The following is a 21,829-nucleotide window of genomic DNA, read 5'->3' as shown; positions in this document are numbered from 1 at the left end:
GTGAGCGCGCCGGGGGGCCGTGCCGTGAGCGCGCCGGGGGGCCGTGCCGTGAGGGCGCCGGGGGGGGGGGGGGGGGGGGGGCGGTGCCGTGAGGGCGCCGGGGCGGGGCGGAGGCCGCGTGGGCGGGGTCTAAGGCGGCAATGTTTTTGGACAGTCGCCGTGCTGATGGGTGTGATTGTGGTTTCGAATTGCACCGCTCTGATGATAGGTAATACTGAGCATCTTTCATATACTTGTCACTCATTTATCTATCACCTCTGGAGAAGCGTGTGTCCAAGTCTGCTCATTTTTCATTTGGGTTATTTGATTTTTTGTTGTTGAGTTGTAGTTCTTTGTATCTTCTGGCTATTAATACCCCTTACTAGGTATATGATTTGCAAATACTTTATCCCATTCTGTAGATCGCCTTTTCACACTTTCGATTGTGTCCTTTGGTGCCCCAAAGTTTTTAAGTTGGCTGTAGTCTCATTTTTGGTTTTATTGCCTGTGCTTTTGGTGTCACAGCCAAGAAATCATTGCCATGTACAATGTCATGAAACTTTCCCTCTATGTTTTCTTCTTGGAGTTTTATAGTTTTAGTTCTTATGTTGTCTTTTTTTTCCTTTTTTCTCACTATATAATTATTTTTAATGTCCAGAGTTTATAATATGAGGGCCAGAGCTCCCACACTCAGGTTTATAAATTCTCAACTGGCTTGTGAGGCCAGTAGGGATACTTCTTTTTGTCTCATTTGGTTTCTGGGAAGACTTCATTCAAATCCTCAGTGGTCATCTGATCAAATGGAATTATGTTCATCTTCTCCAGCTCTTTCTTGTATTGCTCAGTCCTACTCTTTGAGAGAGACAAAAGCTCCACACAGCTTTTCACATCTTCTTTTTCTTCAGCATCCACCAGGGCACTGTATTTATCCTCTGGCACAGGGACCTTCAGGGCATTAAACTTCTTCTCAAAGTCATCTACCAAGCTGGCCTTCGCTTCACTGGCCTTGTAGTAAGCCGAGTCGATGGCGGGTGGTTTATCAGGTAGAGTAGCCGACCTGGAGGTGAAGGTCTCATTCCAGGATTTCAGGGTGTTAGCAGTGGCCTTCTGGTTTCGGGGTATGATCTCTCCAAAAGCTACCCAGTCAATAGTTTTTAGAGCAAGTTTTCGCCCAGCCATCTTGAGATCCTTCACCGACCCCTTATGTTAAGTCTTTAATACATTTTGAGTTAATTTTTATATATGGTGTAAGATAAGGGTTTAATGTCATTCTTTTGCATGGATATCCAGTTTTCCCAGCACCATTTGTGAAAGAGACTCTCTTTTCTCCGAGTGGTCTTGGCACCCTTGTCGAAGACCAGTTGACCATATGAGTGATTGTTTATTTCTGGGCTCTCTATTCTGTTCTACTGGTCTGATTGTCTTTTTATGCCAGTGTCACCCAGTTTTGATTACATTAGCTTTGTAATATATTTTGAAATCAGGAAGTGTGAGTGGCACTTTTAATTTATGCTGTTGCGGGGGTTAAGCAATAGAGAATAGAGAAGTTGACAATGGAGAATACAATTCAAACAACTTCTCATTTTCTTTGAAGGGACTAGACACTTAAAAATGAAGTAACATGATTTAAATGGCAGAATGTATGCAAGGCTATCAGTTTCCAACTAGTATAGTAAAAGCTATGGGCTAGCACTTCCTAGTTTACGAAATGCTTTCACAGATATTTAGTCCAGTGGCTTGGGAAAGCTTCAAAAGTGTGATGGACCTTAAATTGACCTTGAAAATTAGATGTATACTTCAGTGGGTGTAAATACCCCAAACCATTTGTGTCAATTGCATCACAGTGCTGTTGGGAAGTCTTTAATGAAAGCCTCTAGTAATCTCAAGATTTTCGGTGGCATCAGTTATTATAAGAACTGTCTTTTGTGATTTTTTTTCTTCCTTGACACGATACTGCCTTTCTGTTCCAATCTGGTAGTTTCTGATTTTTCATATCTGCTCATTGAATAGCAGTGGGCCACATACAGAGATAAAGTACTAAGCCACAGCAGTGTTTTAATTTGTACGATGTGCAAAAAACAGAAAATTAACCTGGCTGGGTTGTAGAGGATGAATTGAAGGAGAGAGATTGGAGCCAGAACAGAAAATTGAGTGGCTGCTTCAATAAGTAATTTAGGATACTTAAGACCTACTTTTTCACCTTCTTAATAAAACTATTGGGATAATTTTGGTTGGGTCTATTACTTGAAGGGACATTTAGTAGAGTTTCTCTGGAGGAAAATTGTAGTTTGCTTACATATATAGTAGGCCGGTAGTAAAGAGTTATTTAATGGTGACCAAATGAATTTATGCCTACATGGGTAGGTCTCTAAGTGGTAACTTACTCACTTATCCCATAAGTATTTATTGACTCCCACTGTATGCCAGGGGCTAGTGGCTGCTTCTAGGGAAGAAAGGATAGATACATGGTTCCTGCTCTAATGAGGCTAATCTTCTTCTAGGGATTGTTGTGGTCCTTTTCAGTGTTCTATCCTTTCATCTGGTGGGATTTTTCTTTCAGTCAAAGGCCACCTGTGTTACTTCTGATATAAAACAATTATAGTTGAAAATAGCCTTATATTAAATATTCTTTGTGTAGAGGAAGAAAGAAACACTAGACAGTTCTGCCTTTTGGTTTCCAAGGAAATATGTCTTGGCTAAATTTATTTTACCAAGTGCTTTTCTAAGTAACAACTAAAGGAAACAGGCTTTAATGAATTTTGGTTAAGGTTTTCCTGAGGAACCAAATAAGGTTTTTAAGTCTTCATTTTTTCTTTCACGCCTCTGCCAAGAGAATCTAGAAACCTAGTTTTGACTAATTCTGGATTTTTCCATTCATTGTCAGATCTTAAAAGAGCCATGTACCTTTTTTGGATCATCTTTCAATTGTTCATTCATGTGACAAATTTTCAGTATGCATTTACTATATACCAGATAATCTTTTCATTTGGAAAAGGAAGGGGGTTGAGGGTTGAATTAAGTTTCCTTGAAGACCAACTCTTAAAATTCTGTGAATTTATTAGCGTGATTTAGTGAGATTTGAGGGCTTTTTGCAGATAGCAGAAATGTTTTTGAAAGAACCAAAGAAATAGAAATGTAGAGTTTTTGTTTTTAATTCTGAAACGTTTTATTGGGAAAATTCTGTAGTGCTGGATAATTTTAGCATTAGTTTCACTTTGATCTAAAAACAATCAACATTTTAACTCAACTTTGAGAGTCTTTCCTTGTATTTTTGGTAGAAGACAGTTCTGAATTTAACCTTTCTTCTGTTACTTGTAATACCTTAGAAATTTAATTTCTGTTTCAAATGATTGGTGTAGTGCCAGTGTGGGAGGTTTAGAAATGCTCATCACCTCTTCTAGGTGCTTAGTTCCAAATCTTTTAGGGCTTGTATCATTTATGTATTTTGGTAGCCTTGAGATAGTGACGTCATGTCACTGGATGCAGAAGTCACACTGAAGATCTTAGGAACAGCACTGTGATCATTAGCTGGCAGTTGTCATGCTGCCAACTATGTAATATTCTGATAACCCAAGTGTGAGTTTGTGTGGCTTTATAAAATGATATTTTCATTTTAATTTGTTGTTAGAAATTCAACAGAGTATTGCTTATGTATTTTAAGATTCAGTTATGCAAAGTAAAACTTAAACATTTTCTCTCATGTGGATTTTTGGCTGTTGGAAATCTGGTCTCCTTGTCACTAAAGAACATTGGAAGATCTATTGTAGTCCTGGCTCTGCGACTTTCGCCATTTTTCTTTTATTTACTAATCAGCAACATCCATTGAGCACCTTCTAGATGGCAGATACTGTTCTCATCCTGGATGTACAGCTATGAACAGCTCTGAGTGAGATAGGAAACCACTAGACAGTGCAAAGGGTTTTGATCTGACATATTTTTAAAGGATAAATCTCTGCTGTGTAGAGACTAGAAAGAAGGTGGGGGAGGCAAAGGTGGAAATAGGGAGATATTAGGGGGTTCTAGCAGTAATCTGGGTGAGATGTGATGATAGCAGTAGTGGAGGCGATGAGAAGTGGCTGGATCCTGGACATAACCCGAGTGGGGCTAACGTGATTCACTGAAGGATGAGATGATACAGAGTGAAAAAGACTGGAGTCAAGGATAACACCATGGTTTTTGGCCTGAGCATCTGGAATAATGGAGGTGCCATTTATTGAAATGAGGAAGACTAGAGGAGCAGGTTTGGGTGGAGAATTAAGAACTGATTTGATCATGCTGGGTATGAGATACCAGTGGATGTGCAAGTGGAGAAGCCAAGTTGGCAGCAGGGTAGGTCTGTTCATGAGCTTCATTTTTCTCATTTGTGAAGTGGGGAAAGTATTTGCCCTTTTCAGAATTCTTGAGATCAAATGAGAAGCAAAAAAAAGTTATAGCTTCTGAAGTTATGTCCTGTGGTGGTGATATTATTTCTGGAAAGAAGACTGTTACCACCTTATGTACTTTGTGGTTTCTCTTGAGCTACTTAACTCACATGCCAGAATGTATTGTGGAAAGTTGGCATTTGCCTTCCAAAGGCTGGTTTTCTCTCTGAATAGGTGGAAACACTTCCATTTGGTGAGTCCTGGGCAGCTTCTGGGGGAACTTGGTATTTTGGTTCCTTCTTGGGTGTCTTGGGCTTTATTTTGTGTACAGCCATGGGAGTACTACATTTGTGGCACCAGGCTTGCCCCTTACTAAACAAAGTTTCAGGCAAAAGTAATTTTATTTAGGTGAGAGGATATTGTAGTAGGAAAACAAAATGGCCCTTTCCTTCCTCAAAGTCTTTATTATTTTAGGTTTTCCATAACTTAACTCAGTTAACAAGTAAGGTCTCATAGGTCACTTTTATTGGGGAGTCCACTCACCATGTACTCCTATGTTTTTTTGATTGCTTAAAACTTTGTTATAAGCAGATGAAATATGTTAAATATATATTTGAACCCACTGAGTTAAAATTTACTTAAGATACAAGTGAAAATGTTGAAAGCATCAGTCTTGTATTTCAGTGAGTGGTATTTTGAATTTATTAAGTGTCTTTCCTTAGAGGCTGTAATTCATAGTTGTATCCCTAGCATGCAGTGTCTGTTGATAATTGATTTCCTCCCAAGAATGAGATGTTGCTTTAGGAACATCTTCAGTCAAGAGATGTGGTGCTGCTTCTTGGCTCTTCTCATGCACGAGGCGGTTCGCACAGAAACACTCTGCTCTCACTTCACTGCCCTGCTGGTTTCATCATCCATCCATGGCAGTGATTTTCACCCGTGCGCCGCAGGAGGCAGCAAGAAGTTTTAAAACGTGCAATACCTAACTGTTTAGTCGGACGTGCTGACCTCTCTTCCCTTAGGTTGTCAGATAAAAAAATGACAACAGCCAGCACAACAATAGCCATCTGGTGTGAATGAGTCAAAATTATACCTATTTTTTTGTCAGATCAGTAAAAAATATATATATATTTATTGGTGTGCCGCAGAATTTTAGGAATTAGTGTATATGTGTGCCATGAGATGAAAAAGGTTGAAAATCGCTGGTCTACAAGATTCAGTTGGGCATCAGCTGTCTGTGCCCAGTGCGAGTTATGTGATTTAGAAAGTGAAATCTGTGCCCTTGAGTGCCTGGCACGTGTTTATGAGTAAGTGACAGTCTTTGGGAACTCTATCTGAGTCAGTACTCTAGGTGCTCAGTGAAAAGAGGGCAGTCATGGCTTTAATGAGAGAATGTATCAGGGTAACAGAAGCTATATTTGTCAGTAGATGTGGTGGAGGCAGAAATTATTTGGGTTATCCTCTGGTATCTTTCATATGAGGACATCTCTCTATATTAGGGCTTTTGTCAGGTCCTCAAATTTATAAAATAGATTCACTCATCTGTTCTGTAATTGTTAAATTACATAATCTTTTGCTTTTCACTGAATTGGCTTACTATGCATTATTTTATTTCAGCTTCTAAAAAACCTGAATCATAGGTATCTAGTGTAATGTCACTTGACATAATTATTGGAAAAAACCTATGCCATTGTCTTTCCTTTTGAAGTACATATAAGAATATTTAGATCAATTGTAAGAGATAATTTTAAAGGATGTATATGTTTAAATCTCTATCTTTTCCGTGCCTCTAGAAGGAATACAACTTACGTAGACTTTCTAAAATATCTTTTAATACTTTCCAAATTGCCTGATGGTTTTTATTTGAACTGGAGTCTAATAGTCATTTTTCCCGGGAAGATACTCTAAGTTTCTGAAGTCACAGTACCTATTTATGCACTCCTAAATTTTTTTTAATAACACCTTTATTGAGTTATAGTTTACTTACTATACAGTTCTCTCATTTGAAGTGTACAAGTCAATAGTTTTGAGTCCATTCGTAGAATTGTGTAACCATCTTCATAAACAAAGTCAGAACATCTTCATCATCCCCAAAAGAAACTCCAGCCCCATTTCAGTCACTCCCATTTCCTCCCAGTACCTCCTGGCCTCCCCACTCTTCTGTGGGCCACCATTAATCTTCTTTCTGTTTTTATAGATTTGCCTATTCTGGATGTTTTATATAAATTTTGTGGTATTTTGTGACTATCTTTTTTCACCTAGCTCTATCAAAGCACATTTCATTTTTTCAAAGAATTTAAACTTTGGTGTTAATGTTACAGATTTCAGAATCAAACCAGATATTCCCTGTCTGCTGACACACAAACTACAGCCTCTGCTGGTACCAGAGAAAATAGCAAAACCACATTACTGTGAGGGCGTGTGCGGGCATGAGCGTGTGTGTAGAGAGGGGAGTGAACTTAGAGGCTTCCCTAAACAGAACAGCCACCAGGGTGCTGATCCTATCCTTGCCTGAGCACTGTCTGCTGCTTCCTTGAATTTTCAGATACCTCTGAGAAATCATCTCTGATTCTTCGCTTTCTTTTTACCTTTCGTCTGGTCTGTCACCAAGCTTTGCCATTTTTTTTTTCTTTTGAATTGGTTCTCATTTTCAACTTCTCTTAGTTTTATTGTCCCCATCTTAGAACAGACCCTTGACTTTTATGGGTGGCTGTAGCAGTCGCCTTGCTACAGATGCCCTGTGTCCAGTCCATCTTGTCTGGTTATTTCTAATGTATCACTTAGGCACAGGTGCCACCCTGGAAGGACTAACGTGGTTCCGGTACCTCGCCACATCAAACTCACACTCTCCTGCTTGCTTTTGTGACCTTTCTCTTGGGTCTCTCCTTTCCTGTTTATTTGATTTCTTTGGCCTTTCCAGGACTATGTCTCCTTTCATATGCTGGGCCTCTGCTTTCTCCTCTTCCCAACTGTTGTGACTTCCTTTGAGCCTTTGTTTCAGTTTTAGTTCTGTTCCATTAAAAAAGTTTGTAAACCCACTAAGTTCCTCACTCATAGCTTTATTTCTCTTATCCCCTTCCCTGTATATCATGCTCCTTCTCTTGTCTCCCTGTCCCCACTGATGCAGGAGCAGCCCTTGAACTCTAGTTTTATCTGTATATTTTTCATCCTTCAAGGCCCACCTCTTCCCTGATGCCTTTCTGGTTTCTATCACTCACCTTGATCACTCCCTTTGCTGAAGTGCTGTTGCACTGGGTTGTATACTTAAAGAGCTTAGCATTTAATAATGAATGCGTGATTCATCAAAGATGTGTAACCTGTAGAAGACTCAGAAGGGACATCGGCCATTGTCAGAGGAATTGAAAGGCTGTCATGTGGAAGGAGGAGAGATTACCTTTGTCTTCTCAGACTCCACAGGGTAGAACAATGAGTGAATACAAATTTTTGAACAAATACCAGAAAATAACTTTTCTAGTTGAGCTGCATGCAGGGATGACAGGTATGCACAGGCTGGATCATTCTGGACGGGGTCATTGTAAAGGGCATTCAGATGATTCACTGGGAGTTCAATGAGAGTAGTAGTTCTCAGACTCCATAGTGTCACAGTCACTTGGGGAGCATATTAAGTACACAGTTTCTCAGTTTCTGTAAAGTTTAGATTAAGCAGTTTGTGAAGCCAGGCTTGGAAACTTTTGAGATCCTATGAGTGTCTCATTTGTTTACCAAGTTTTATTGAGTGCCTGCATATGTGACAATGTAAAGTTGTGGGTTTTGCCTTCAAAGGACCTAGAGCAATGGGGGAATGAAGAAGACAGGCGAGACCATGTGATTTCTCATCAGGTAGATGTGGATTCTTTGAGGATAGGGACCATTTCTCATTTTGTATGTTTATTTGTTCCAGAGGGATGGGCACATTGGCATTCATTCTTGGGTGGTAAACCTGCTTTTTACTAGTTTACTCCTTGTTGTAAGGCTTGTCACTTGTGTTTTTTATCCAGTTGTTTTCATACAACTTAATTCCTTGGTTGAAAAGGAGCCATTCTGTCTACAGTTGCTTCATGGCAGGTTTTGATTTTTGTTGCTTCCTACTAATAAAATTAACATTGGCTACCATTTACCGAGTACCCAGTGTGCCAGGCACTTCATGTTGCATTACTGCTAATCTTTATAACAAGCTGCAAGACAGACGTTAGGACTCTGAGTGGGAGCCAGGATGTTGAGTTCCTGCTATAGGATTTCTTCTTATATTAACATACATTGCAGCAGTTACTGAGTTGAGAAATTGTGTAGTCGTCTGTTGGGACCAGGATAGTGGCAGTCATGTTTTAGCTGTGTGCATAGAATGTACCTTATTGTTTGGAATGCCAGAAAGCCTGTTTATATATAATAGGGTAGTAATGACCATGACCCTGTTGGTTAACTAGTAATTTGTTTTAAATACTCTGCCACACTGATGATAGAAGCTCTCCTCCCATTTGTCCAATGAAAGCCTGGTCTTACTGGTAGATTAAAAAAATTTTTTAAATTTACACATTGATTTTTTAGAGAGGGAGGGAGGGAGAGAAAGGGAGAGAGGGAAAAAGAAACACTGATTTTTTGTTTCACTTATTTATTCATTCATTGGTTGATCCTTGTATGTGCCCCGACTTGAGATCAAACCCACAACTTTGGTGTATTGGGATGATGTTCTAACCAACTGAGCTACCTGGCCAGGACTTACAGGTAGATTTTTAAGCCTGGTATGTAGTTTGTCATTTGTCCATGTTGAACCACCGTGGAGATTCAGCGACTATTTTTTGTATTTTCAGTGATGACCAGGATTTCCCAGAACTGGCATGTGACCCATTTGGTGTGTTTTTCCCCCTTGTATCTGTTGTAGGACTTTGGCCTGTTAAGGTGACCTCCAGAGTGCTCAGTTAACAATGGTCATAAGTGTCTTTCACTGAACTTTACCACTAATTAATTCTATGGTAGGTTCTTTAGTTGTACCATCTCATTTTATCCTTATGAAATTCCTGCAAAATAGGTATCATCAGCATTTAACAGACAGTGAAACTGTAGCTTAGAAAGGTTAGTAACTTGCCTAGCTTTCAGACTCCCATCTATTTGCATTTCTCCAGGGGTTTGTACAAGAGTGACACCATTTATTTTAATTTCTCTCACCTTCTGTTGCTGGCTTTACTAAGGAAAATTAAGTGGTAGATGAGTAAACTTTTAGGAGGTGAAGAAGAGCAAGTATCTCAGACTCCTAGAGAAAATTCTTGGATAATATATTTAATTTCCTCCATTCCAGTGGAGTCAGGGTGATGGTCATCATTGAAATGCTCTCTCTGACCAACTGAACTTAGCTGAGATCTGGGAAAGAACCTCATGATGGGCTCACATGTGCAAGAGAAGTTCAAGGCCTGGAGTTGCAGATGTTTCTAGTACAGATTGCTAGATGAAATGTAAATATTTATAGTTGTGATGAAATAAATATAAATCTTCACAGAGTTTGTAATAACCACAGAATTTTTTTTTTTTCGTAGTAAGAACACCTTCACATTACTTCCCAACTGAAGGCAAGACAGGAAATGTGAGAAATTTATATTCTGGGTGGAATACTTTCTCATCTAGCAGCATGGGTTCTGTTGTGATGTCATTGTGTCGTTGACTTCCAGCTACGGCCCTGACATGGTCATGCCATCATCAAGTCAGCATCTGCTCTGTTTTGAAATAAGTGTCTTAAGAGTCTGGAAGCATATTAGAAATATATAGATTTTAAAAGAGAGGTTAATGAACTGAAGTTAATTAAAAATACAAAAGCAGGTGTAAGATCAATCTTGGCAATCAAGTGTGCTACGAAACACACATTCAGTTCATCATCAACAGAATTGAAGTTGCTGTAGGCGTGGAGAGGTCCTCATCCCTCCAGTTTTCGCGGGAGTGAGCGTCTTGAGATATCCCAGGAAAAAGAATTTTCTGAGGCTTGCATGGGAGGATGTAATATTGTAGAAAGCTTTATTTCTGTGGAACCAAGTCCCTGAGTTTCCAAGGTCCCATTTGCCTTTGTCACCCCAAGGAAGAAGTGTAGCTGTGGCTTCAGGAGAGCTAGCATCAGAGCCAGCGTCCATAGTTTTCACTCCGTGTTGGAGCAGTGTCCCGTCCAGCATCAGGCTGGTTTAGTTTGTGTTCCCAGTTGTAATCCATTACTCCATTGCGTGAGGGGTCCACATAGCCACATGGCTGGGAGGGAACATAGGCAGTAGCAAAGAAACAGGAACAAGACGGCCCCATGGGCCAAGAGAGGAAACTCCTTTGTTTGGGGGATTATATATCTCCACATTTTCTTGGGCTTTCATTGGCTCCACCCATTCTGGCCAATGATCTGTGTTCCCAGGTTTGACTGACAGGCACCTTCCCATGTCACCCCAACTTCACTGGGGCATGCATCTGTCCCCCAGTGATCTGTGGGGAATGGGCTGGTGGTTCCCTGGGGAGTGTGAATTTGAAGCTTCCCGGTGTAGCTGCCCAAATGACATGCCTATAATGCCTGGCTTTCCCCTTTGCTCCTTTCCTATTATTAATAACTAGCTAATTACAGCAGTATCAAAGTCACTAGTAAAAGTTTACTTAGTTAACTTAGATCATGGTGAAAAAGAACATTTTTACTACCTTAACTTTTCTGTTGAATTGTAGGCTTTGTGGATTTATTGAATCCATTATACCCGTCTTTAAACTTTATGTACAGGTCATTTCTCCAAACCAAATATTTGAGACTTCTCTTTCTTGTTAAATAAATCTTCAAGATTTTCTGTTTTAGTTTATTAGATAAAGGCTTTTGGTGGTGTAATACTGTGGCTGGGGAGGTTTTATCTTAATCCTCTGTTTGCTTTAGTATTTAGGCTTATTATTTAATCTTAAGAACAAAGATTAATTTTTAGGAGTATAGTTAAATTTTGGTGGCTGACTAGGATCATGACGTGCCTTCTAAATGGGGCAGAGAGCTCAGAGGCTATTTAAGGAACTCAATTCTGGGTGCCCTCGTTATAGCACGATGCACAAGGACCTTAGGTCTGTTCACTGTCCTGTCCTTGGTTGACCACTGCAGCAACTAATCACCTTGAGCAGTTCACCTTCTCTTCAGGTTGCAGTCTTTTGTGCTTAACTTTGATTGTTTGAAAGCTCCCTTTTTAATATATATATGTATAATTGCAATAATCTAATCCATTAAGGGCATGCCCCATTCTCACCTTAGTCTACCCTCCATCCGCTGGCAAAGTCTGTTTCTAAGTATTACCTGAATTTTCCTCATTCACCCAGCAAAGACTTACTGACATAGCTGTTTTGTGCCAGGCACCTGCTGTGGATGAGGGACTGTGCTGAATTTTGTGTAGAGAAGTTAGCAGCCCAGCTCTCAGGATGCTCCCAGCTCATCAGGGAGCTTGGGAAGAGTTGAGGAAAATGTCCAGCAGGAGACAAAGGAAATAATTTAAATGTATTGTCTACTTTGTTTTTATTATTACGAATGTATTGCATAAGGCTTTCTGGAAAATTTGAAAAATATAGGGAAGTCTGAAGAAGAAGAAAAAAGTCATCCATCCTTCTACCACCCAAGAAATACCGTCACCGTTAACATTTTTGTGTTTCCTGTCTTTTAAAAATGACTTCTAAAAATAAACAAAACACGGAGAGTTCTAAGGTGAAATTTGATGTGGAGAAGGCACAAGGCCACCCAGAAAACAGTAGTGTTTGCTCCATGGGGGACTGTTACATCAAACACAGCAGCCTTAGGGAAGGTTTCTGGGATTTCTCAGGAAGAAAACATTGGGGAACAAAACCAGCAGCAGTGCTGACCTTAGATTTCTCTGTGCATAGTTTCCGAGTTACAAGTGTGTTGTGTTCTAAAACTTTGTAAAATGGGAGTTGGCATTCCAAATGCTTTTCTCGAACTTTTAATCTATTCTAGATGAGTAAGACGGAGCCTGGCCTTCAGGACGGGATGGGAGAGATGATTTACAAATTACGGTGTGTCCACTGCTTGTCCATGGTTTAAGGCTGGGAGAGTTCATAACAGGAGGAGCAAGAAAAGAAACAATTTTATTCCTGAGGGTCTGTTATGTACTAGCACTTTTTTGTTTTTGTATATTGTCTCATTTCATTTTCGTACTGAGTATTTGAGAAAGGGATTTTTCTCATTTTTCTTTTAAAACTTTATTAATAGAGAGAGTGAGAGAGAGAGAGATTTGTTTTTCCACTTAGTTATACATTCATTGGTTGATTCATGTATGTGCCCTGACTGGGGATGGAACCCACAACCTTGGTGTATTGGGACAATACTCCTACCAACTGAGCTATCCCAGGCAGGGTGGTTTTCCTCATTTTTTCTAGTTTACATTTAGCAAATGGATTCAGAGGTTAAGTTGCTTGTCTGGGTTACACAGTAATTGGCAGTTTTTGGGACCAGAGACCTGGGTTCCATCCTGCCAGTGTGACCTCAGGCAATTCCTTAATCTCTGCCTTCTTTTTTCAGATGGCGACAGTGATGATGCTTATCTCACAAGGCCATTGTCATCAGGAAGTGAGACAGTGTACTAAAGCCCTTCCCACAGTTTGGATTCCCTACCAGTGGGTGGGAGCTCTTATGATGGTAGCTGTGTGGCAGCACACACAGTGCTTGGCATATAATAGGTGTCCAGTAGGTATCAGCTACCCATCCTTCCTTCCTTACAAGCCTCCCAGTTTTTCAGTTTTCCCAGTCTCTTTCCCTTGGATTTTTAAAGACCCTGACTGAAAGATAAACTTCATTTGGGTTATAATGGTGGGTTCTTGGATTTGTAAAATAAAGTTCATCTGCGTATACAGGAAAATCCGAGCTCATCTGTAGCCATCTTTGAAAGGTTGTCGTGAAGATTTTCATGGGTGTCAGATGGGAGAATGCTAGGGATAGGAAAGCCAAGAGCTGAGATGGGGAAGAGGGAAGGGAGCAGTGGGAGAAATCAACAGGTATTTTCTTGTCTTAATTTGCTATCTGCCAGCCTCAGCAAGGACTGGCCTAGGGTCAGGTGTGGCTGGGGTTTGTAATGGTGAGCAGAGGTGAAGAGGGCAGGTGGGTACTTCTGTGGGATATTCTTGGTTCTTTCATACTCGTGCTTTTTCATTCACTGTTCAGTTGACAGTTGAAGGTCTCCTGTGTTCAGGGCACTGTTAGTCTTGGGACCCAAAGGGAGCTTCCGTCCTCATGAGAGCAAGCTGAGTTGACAGACACGTAACAGAAAATTACAACTTATTTTTTAAGTACCAGGGTAGAGGGCAACTGGGGGAGCTTTGTCAAAATATAATAAAATTATTTTTTTGTATTTACTTCTCCTATTAGACCTCAAAGGCCAGGACTCTGTCTTTTGCAACTTTGTGCTCCCAGAGCCTAATCTTAACTGCACCCCTGAATAAATATGTTTAAGTTAAAAGCTGGCACAGGAATGAGGCAGTTTATCATTGGTGCATTTCAACTCCCTGTGTATTTGTGGAAATCACACACCCTTGTAAATGGAGACATCCAGCTTATTGGTAATTCTAGCTTTAGAAGATAGAAGGTGGAAATTGCGACTGACTCATGCTGAGAATTTTGGGGGAAAGTGGCTGTTTAATCTTGGGGTTTCTTCATGATGGGGGAGAGAGAGTCTTAGGGCCTACATTTCTAGAAAGAGATTTCACAAAGTTCAGAGTCAAAATAGTGTACTCCAAGGCCAGCAGAGCTATAAAAAGGAGTATGGTTTTATCTAGATGGGTGGGAAGCTTTCAGAAACAAAAGTTGTGACTGTTTGATTCCAAGTCAGACTAATAAGCAAAAATGGGGCCTGCTTCTGAAGCAGCGGCACTGCTGTTAAGTCCACTGCAGAGGCATCCAGATTTTAAAAAATAAGAGCTTTATTGATTTGTAGTTCATGTGCCATATAATTAGCCCATATAAAATGTACAATTCCATGGTTTTAGTGCATTCACAGCTATGTGCGTCCATCACCACAGCCTATTTCAGAACATTCTCATCACTTTGGAAAGAAACCCGGTGCCCTTTAGCGCTCACTTCCCCTTCCCATCCCCTCAGACTTAAGCAACCGATAATGTACTTTCTGTCTATAGCCTATTTTGGGTGTTCCATGTAAATGGAGTTTGTATGCACATGTTTTCTTTTCTCTTGGATGTATACCTATGAGTGGAATCGCTGGCTTATGCAGTAACTCTATGTTTAACCTTTTGATGAACTGCCAGGCTGTTTTCTAAGGTAGCAGTCCCCTTTTACGTCCCCACTAGCAGTGTACGGAGCTTTCAGTGTGTCTACATCCTTGCCAACAGTTGTTGCTGTGCTGGCTTTTTCTTTTACCTGTCCTAATGGGTGCAAAGTGGCATCTCATTTGACTTGTGTTTCCTATTTTTAAGAATAAAATTTTAAAATAATTTAAAAATAAATGATTCCATTTTAAATAATTTATTTTCCATTACAGTTGACATTATATTAGTTTCAGGTGTACAACATAGTGATTAGACCTTTATATAACTTAAGAAGTGATCACCCCATAAGTCTAGTTCCCATCTGACACCATACATGGTTTTAAAGATATTATTGACTAGATTCCCTGTGCTGTATTCTACATCCCCTTGACTGTTTTTATAACTGGCAATTTGCATGTCTTAATCCTTTCCCCTTTTTACCCATTCCCCCCAGCCTCCCTCCCATCTGGCTGATTTGCATTTCCTAAATGGCTCATGATGTTGAGCCTCTTGTCCTGTGTTTATTGGTTATTTGTATGTCTTCTTTGGAGAAATATCTGTTCAGATCCTCTTAGTCAAAAATTATTTGTCTTTTTATTAATGAGTATAAGAGTTGTTTACATATCCTAGATAAAAATCTTTCAGCAGATAAATGATTTGCAAACATTTTCTCCTATTCTGTGGGTTGTCTTTTACTTTCTTTTTTTTTTTTTTTTTTTAAATTCTCACCCAAGGATATGTTTTCATTGATTTTGAGAGAGAGAAAGGGCGGGTGTGGGAAGAAACGAGGATTGGTTGCCTCCTGTATGTGCCCCGTTTGGGGATTGATCCTGCCACCTTCTGGTGTTTGGGATCAAATTGAGCCACCTGGCCAGGGCATCTTTTTACTTTTTTAGGAAGCCAGATTTTAAGTGGTACACAAAAGAGAAAAGGGCGCATAATAAGCATGGGAACAAAAGAGTAGGCTGAACGGCTCCAAATGTTTAGTGAGGTTATACCTAGGATGACCTATGGCTTGTAGGAAAAAAATTGAAATTACCAGTGATTTAAAAAAACTTTTGAATTATAATACATATCAAATACACAAATCATAAATATACAGTTCAATAAATGATCAGAAAGTGAATACACATGTGTCATTACCATGCAGGATCAAGAAAGAGAACATTCCCAGCCCCCCAGGAGCCCTCAGTTGTATCTCTGGGATCACTAGCCCTCCTTCCTCAAAAGGAACCACTCTTTTGACTTCTAACACCATGCTGCATTAGTTTTTACAAACATACAGAAAAGCCCAGAAAGCACAGTATGGAGTGGGATAAATGTTTACAAAGTGAATACAGTTGTGTAATCAGTCTCTGATTAAGAAACAGATATTGTTAGCCCCTCAGAAGGCCTGGTTACCCCCCAGTCAAAGCTTTACCCCTCAGTTCCTAGCACTATAGCTTAGTGTTTTGGGTCAGTTTGTGAACCTTGTGTTAACGTGATCATGCATAAGATAATCGTTTGTTTCTGGCTTCTTTCCCTCAGTGTTGTGTTTGTGAGGTTCATTCATGTTCTGACAAGTATTTGCAGTTTATTTTTGTTGCTGTAGAGCGTCCTGTGGTATGATGATCCCACAGTTGTTTCCTGGCATTGGCTGGTGAATGATGCTGCCGTGAACATCCCTGTGTATGTCTTTTTGGTGAAGACATCTAGAGGGGATATAACTAGGAGTGAGTGGACTTGCCGGGTCATGCGATGCGTGTATGTTCACTTTAGTAGGCACTGCAAAACAGGTCTCCAGAGTGGTCGTATCAGTTCATATACCCATCGGCAGTATATGAGAGCAGCACATTCTTGGCAGCACTTAGTATTGCCTGCCATTTGACTTCAGCTGTTCTGGCGGGTGTGTAGAAATATCCCATGGTGGCTTTAATTTGCATTTCCCCAAAGACTAATGTAGTCAAGCACTTTTTCATGTTTACCAGCTGCTTGATTCTACTTTTTGAGCAATGGGAGTGAGAATGTTCTGTATCTTCACTGCGATGGTGCAAAGTGGTTGAATGTAGACAAGTTTTGAGAGTAAGGCTCACAGGATATGCTCAAGGTCCGCAACTGGGGTGTGAAGGAGGGGAGTCAAAGATGGCATTCGGTAGAGGGGAGTTGGGATGTGGGAAATAGGAAAGGCAAAGAAGACCTGGAGTTAACTGTACCCAAATTTTTGCATTTGATGCATGTAATTAAAATTTTTTCAGCATTTTTATAAAGGCCATTGAATGCCAAAATAAATACATTAATTAATTAATTTTAAAAATGGGAAGGACATAATCTCAGAATAAAAGGCAACCCTTTAAATTGGATACATTTAGCTTTATGAAGTACTAATGAACAAGTCTCCCCCTTCCCCCCCCCCCCCCCGTTTTTCCTCATTTATCTGAGGACCTACAGATGCTGGTATTGTTTTGCAGACCAGGGAATCACTGATCTGTAGCCTTATGTATATCCTTTGGTTTCGATACTTTTAGTAAATGAGCATCATGTCTGTCCTGAAACTTGCAGCAAGATTGATTGAAGGTTGAGTCTAAATATGAGAAACCATAAAAAAACTTCATAGTAGTCCACGTGTCATTTTTAGCCCAGAAATACTTCATTTCTTAAAAGAAAGAGAGCCAGAGGCCCCCGAAGAACACATACGCACACGTGCAACATGGTAAAGCTGATACTCATCTTAGTGACTTTGCTAACAGGCTCTATGAAATTATTGTTTCTAAGATTTTGAAGTAGCCAAGCTCTTGAGTTCTCTTTAGCAAATTGATTTGCCTTCTCCTTAGGGACAAATATAACTGTTTCAACTTTTGGGTATGCCACCCCTGTCCCCCAGTGTTAAAGCTAAGTGCACTACAGAGTATTTGGTAAAAGCCATTCGGGGCAGCAGAAGGGGGAAAGGGGTACTGCAGTAGCAAAGGTGGAGGTGAGTGCCCATGACCCAGAGCTTGGTTGTCACTAACAAGTGGACATGTCTTGAATCTCCATTGAGGTGTACTTGTGCTTTCCTTTGAATCTCTTACCCAAATTTTTTTTTGGCTGAGCATCGAGATGCCTTCTCAGTGAGTATCAATGTCATTAATTGGCTTCAGAAGTGTGTAAGTGATCTCTTATGTAACAGTGTTGCCTTTGAGTATTACCTGAGAATTATTTTGTGCAGTTTGATAGTACAGAGTAATTTGATTATTCAAAGATATCACATGTCCTTTGTAAAACTCTGTGACCATGTTAAAGAGCAGTATTATTAACAACTTTCCCATCATTGCTAACTGGTTTTACAGGACTTAATATCTTTCTACCAAGAAGAGACCTTGAACATGCATAATCACTTCTCCGCATTTCCAGCCTGCTCTTGGCATTTGGTAATAGTGTCATTTTTTAGTTGCCTGATGTGTCTGTGGTTTTAACTTAACTGTCTTGCCCTGAGGGGTGGGAGAAAATAAGTGAAAAGTTCATTGCTGCTTTGTGAATCAGGTTGTGCCTTGGCACACAGTGCGGATCATTTTGGCATTCAGACACAGCATTAGATCACCTTGTCTGCAGTTTGGGAATGTTCTGTGCTACCTAACACGGCAGGATTCTCCATAAACTTGAGCTGATAAAAAAAAGTGATGTTTATTGTATTCTGTTCTCAAATACCTTGCCAAGTTACTGTCATCAGACTCTTTATTGATAGAAAATTAGTTAGGCAAAAATCATTTTCTTCTCTTTGCATGGCACAGGTGATGAAATTTATGAGAAAGTACGTATAAGGAAAGATTGGAAGTGTTGATTGTGGATCTGAGCCCAGGCTCGAAACAAAGAACTCTTCACTTATAGCGGAATGTTCTATGTATCACTTGTTTCTTTCAATCTCAGCTCTTGTACATGAAGGAATGAAAGGAATATGCGCTCTGTGAATCGGTCAGGGTTTTTAGTTACAGTTACTAAGATCTAGTCTAGATAGTTGTAAGCACAAAGGGATTTAGTAAGGGGGATAGGTAGCTTAGCAGGTCGTCAGGAGGGCTGAAGAAAGAGACTGTAGGCTGAGCTTCTGGGAATGGTTGTCAGCACTGTACTGTGGAACTGGCCTTCCGAGGAGCTGCTGCCCCTGCCTGGGTCAGGATGCTCCAAATCCGGAAGCCAGAGCCGGAATCGCTCTGCTTTTGTCTGTCAGCAGAATGGATGCCACACACCCTGCCATCTTGCTTCTTTCCCCAGGTAACTCCATTCTTAAGGAGTCCTCTGTGGTGTGTCTGGTTGGCAGAATGTAATTCATAAGTCTCGTCTCACCGTAGTGTACTAAAGGACTGGGAGGCAGAAAACATAATCCTCCCATCCCTGATTTACTTATTTATTTTCTTTTTTAAAATTCTACATGGAGAAGGTGGGCCTGACACAGTAGAGAACTATTAAACTGTGGTGAGGATGGACCAGAGATTTTTGGGCTCCTTGGATAAAAGATGCTCATCACAGCATGTATTTGAAGTAATCAAACTTTTATGTGTCAAGTGAATACTTGGGAATTTATTCTTGAGTTTTAAGGAAAATGAATCACAGAAGTAAGAATTTTGTTCAAAACCACACCGGGGGAGGGGGATGTACAATGAGCATGCCTAATCGTGAATGTAAGTAACTTTTAAGGAAGCCTACTATTTGGAAACACACTTTTAGGTGGTGAGTAAAGAATGTTTAAAACCTTAGCAGTTTCATGCTTGTGTTATGTTAGAATTTCCATATTAGTCAATAAGAATATGTCGATAATGAAGCCAAGACAAGAATACCATGCTTTTGCAGGTTGTTTTTTCCTTGGTGAACTAGTCAAGACCCATTGTTGTGAATCTCTGCTGTTGATCAGAGTGAGAGTTGAGACTTTATGAACGGTTGGTATAAATTTATTACTGTTATTGGAAGAACAAGTTTTAAAGTGTATGGATCTGTGGTAGTGGGTTAGCATAGTTGTTATAATTTTTTTTTTTTTTTAATTCTCACCTGAGGATATTTTTGCCATTGCTTTTCAGAGAGAGCGGAACCGGGGCAGGGGTGGGGGGAGAGAAACATTGATATGAGAGAGACACATCAACTGGTTGCCTCCCACTCGCTCCCCGGCCAGGGCCCGGGAGTGAGCCTGCAATCTAGGTACGTGCCCTTGGCCAGAATTGAATTCAAGACCCTTTAGTTTGCGGGTTGATGCTCTTACCACTGAGCCAAACTGGCTAGGGCTATTGTCCTAATTTTTAATATGTGGTTATTTAGTGAAAGTTTTTTTCTGAAATGACCTTAGCCCTAGAAGGGACTTGGACATCACATGGCCCAGTAGCCTAATTTTGTAGCTGAGGGAACTAATGCCAGGGGCGGGGGGTGGCAAAGTGATTTGCTCAAGGTTAGACAGGTGGTGAGGCCTCCTGATTTCACAGCCTGGTCTTTTCCCAGGAAACCCTCTAGGAAAGCAGAGGCTTCTCTACAGTCAGTGCCTCTTGGGTTCCCATCTTGATTTAAGTCCTGATGTAGCAGTCGGGTCGGGTGTCTACGTGGGGTTAATGTTGGTTAGATGACACTGGTGTGCTTGTATGTGTCAACTGAATACTTGGAAATTTGTTCTTGAGTTTTAAGGAAAATGAATCACAGAATTAAGAATTTTGTTCAAAACCACACTTGGGTGGAAAACACAGTGAGCATGCCTAATTGAAGATGTAAGTTTCACTTGGTAAACCAAGCTACAGAAATGAAGGGGGTTTGGTTTACACGCTACTCTCTTCTGTTTACTCTTCTGGGCTGTTCATAAATTTGCTCATATACAACTTGAAGGCTTTCATCATTCCATGTATAGTTAGTACAAGGTCAAAATTACTAGGAAACATCAGTCTGGCTCATTGTCACCTCCTCCAAGTCTTTGCTCAGAGCTGCCTTTGCAGTGTGTCATACCCTTACCCACTCTATTTAAGAATGCAAACTGCCTTCCTTCCATTCATTCATGAATCCCCTTATTCTGCCATCCTGCCCCTTTTCTTTTTTTTTAATAGTACATATCCCCTCTAACATTATGTATGTATGTTCCATATAATTTGTCTCTATACTATTTTTTTGCTTATGGTGTGTCTCTTCTAGGCTATAAGCTCCATAAAGGCAGACTTTTCTTAATTTGTGTATCCTTAGCATGAAGAATAAATAGTACCTGCCCTATAGTAAATACTCGATAAATATATGTTGAATGAATGAACTTAGCAAAAGCAGCTACTCTTTAGGACTCCAACTAGTAAAAAGACAGATTCTCAACCCTAGTGATTATTTATTCATGAACTCATTGGGGATGGCAAAATCATCATGTGAAATGTAAAGAAAATAAGTGTGTGAGTTGTGTTATGTACAGTATTCTGGAACTTCCCTGCTTTTTTGGCAATAAACAAGGAACCTGGATTCAGATGGAAAAAAATCATTAAATGTTCAGATAGTATCAGTGGAGCACATGCTTTCACTATTAAAGTCTAGATTACTAAATGATGAAAACACACAGTTTTTCGTATGCAGACGTGGACAGTAGCTGGTTTTAAACATGATTTAGATTTTCATTTTCTTTTTTTAATTCATTTACCTATTTATTTTCATTTTCAACATTGCAGCAAAAACAAACAGGCTTAAGACTGTCAGGGTCCTGAGGCAGTGGGAGGGAAGAGGAAGGAGCCAAGATCTCTTCTGAGTGGAAAATGCTTCTGGTAGCATCCCCCAGATGTGGAAAGTACATTCTGAACGTTTTTGGAAAAGCTGAGACATGAGACAAGAATATACATACATTTCATGCAATTAAAGTCTATAATGTTCTAAAATGTTCATTTAGCAAAGCTGGTGGCAGTCTCCCAGTAAGTTCTAGGGCATAATGTGGTTTATAAAACCTTCTTTTACTATTTAAAGATATATTTGCCTTTTAGCATTCAAGGGAGATAAAGATGATACTTAATGTCTTAGGAAGATGTCAAGCCCAAATCTTAAATGACTTTCCTAACATCACACAACTAATTCATGGCAGAATTGGTACTAGTTTTGGTCACAAATTTTCACCAACGTATTCTTAATAGGAGATGTGTGTATAGACTCGTCTTTGGAGATAATCCAGGGAACAATTATGAATTTGTGTAGAGATTTCTGTTTTACCTTAAAAATTAAAAAAATTTATGCAGATATTTCATCCTATACCAATTATTTATGGCCTTCCCTTTTTATGGGTGTGAGTATGTGTTTGT

At 40.0% G+C, this 21,829-nt stretch overlaps 1 protein-coding gene and 1 pseudogene across 9 annotated transcripts in view; one reads left to right on the top strand and one right to left on the bottom strand.

Moving 5' to 3' along the window:
• Positions 1–21,829, top strand: part of SIPA1L1 (signal induced proliferation associated 1 like 1) — a 379,703-nt gene that overhangs the window by 81,239 nt on the left and 276,635 nt on the right. The window contains exon 2 of one of the 9 annotated variants that reach the window (XM_087819407.1): positions 9,869–9,915. The exons of the other annotated variants lie outside the window; for them this stretch is intronic. The gene's annotated coding sequence lies outside the window, so the exon portion shown is untranslated. The remainder of the gene's footprint in view (positions 1–9,868; positions 9,916–21,829) is intronic. 9 annotated transcript variants of the gene reach the window in all.
• Positions 676–1,158, bottom strand: LOC107536241 (ATP synthase peripheral stalk subunit d, mitochondrial pseudogene; annotated as a pseudogene).

This window comes from Miniopterus natalensis, chromosome 1, assembly GCF_054644295.1.
Source record: "Miniopterus natalensis isolate mMinNat1 chromosome 1, mMinNat1.hap1, whole genome shotgun sequence".
Classification (NCBI taxonomy): Eukaryota; Metazoa; Chordata; class Mammalia; order Chiroptera; family Miniopteridae; genus Miniopterus; species Miniopterus natalensis.
The sequence above is the reverse complement of the archived record's forward strand: the minus strand, read 5'-3'. Positions and strand labels throughout refer to the sequence as shown.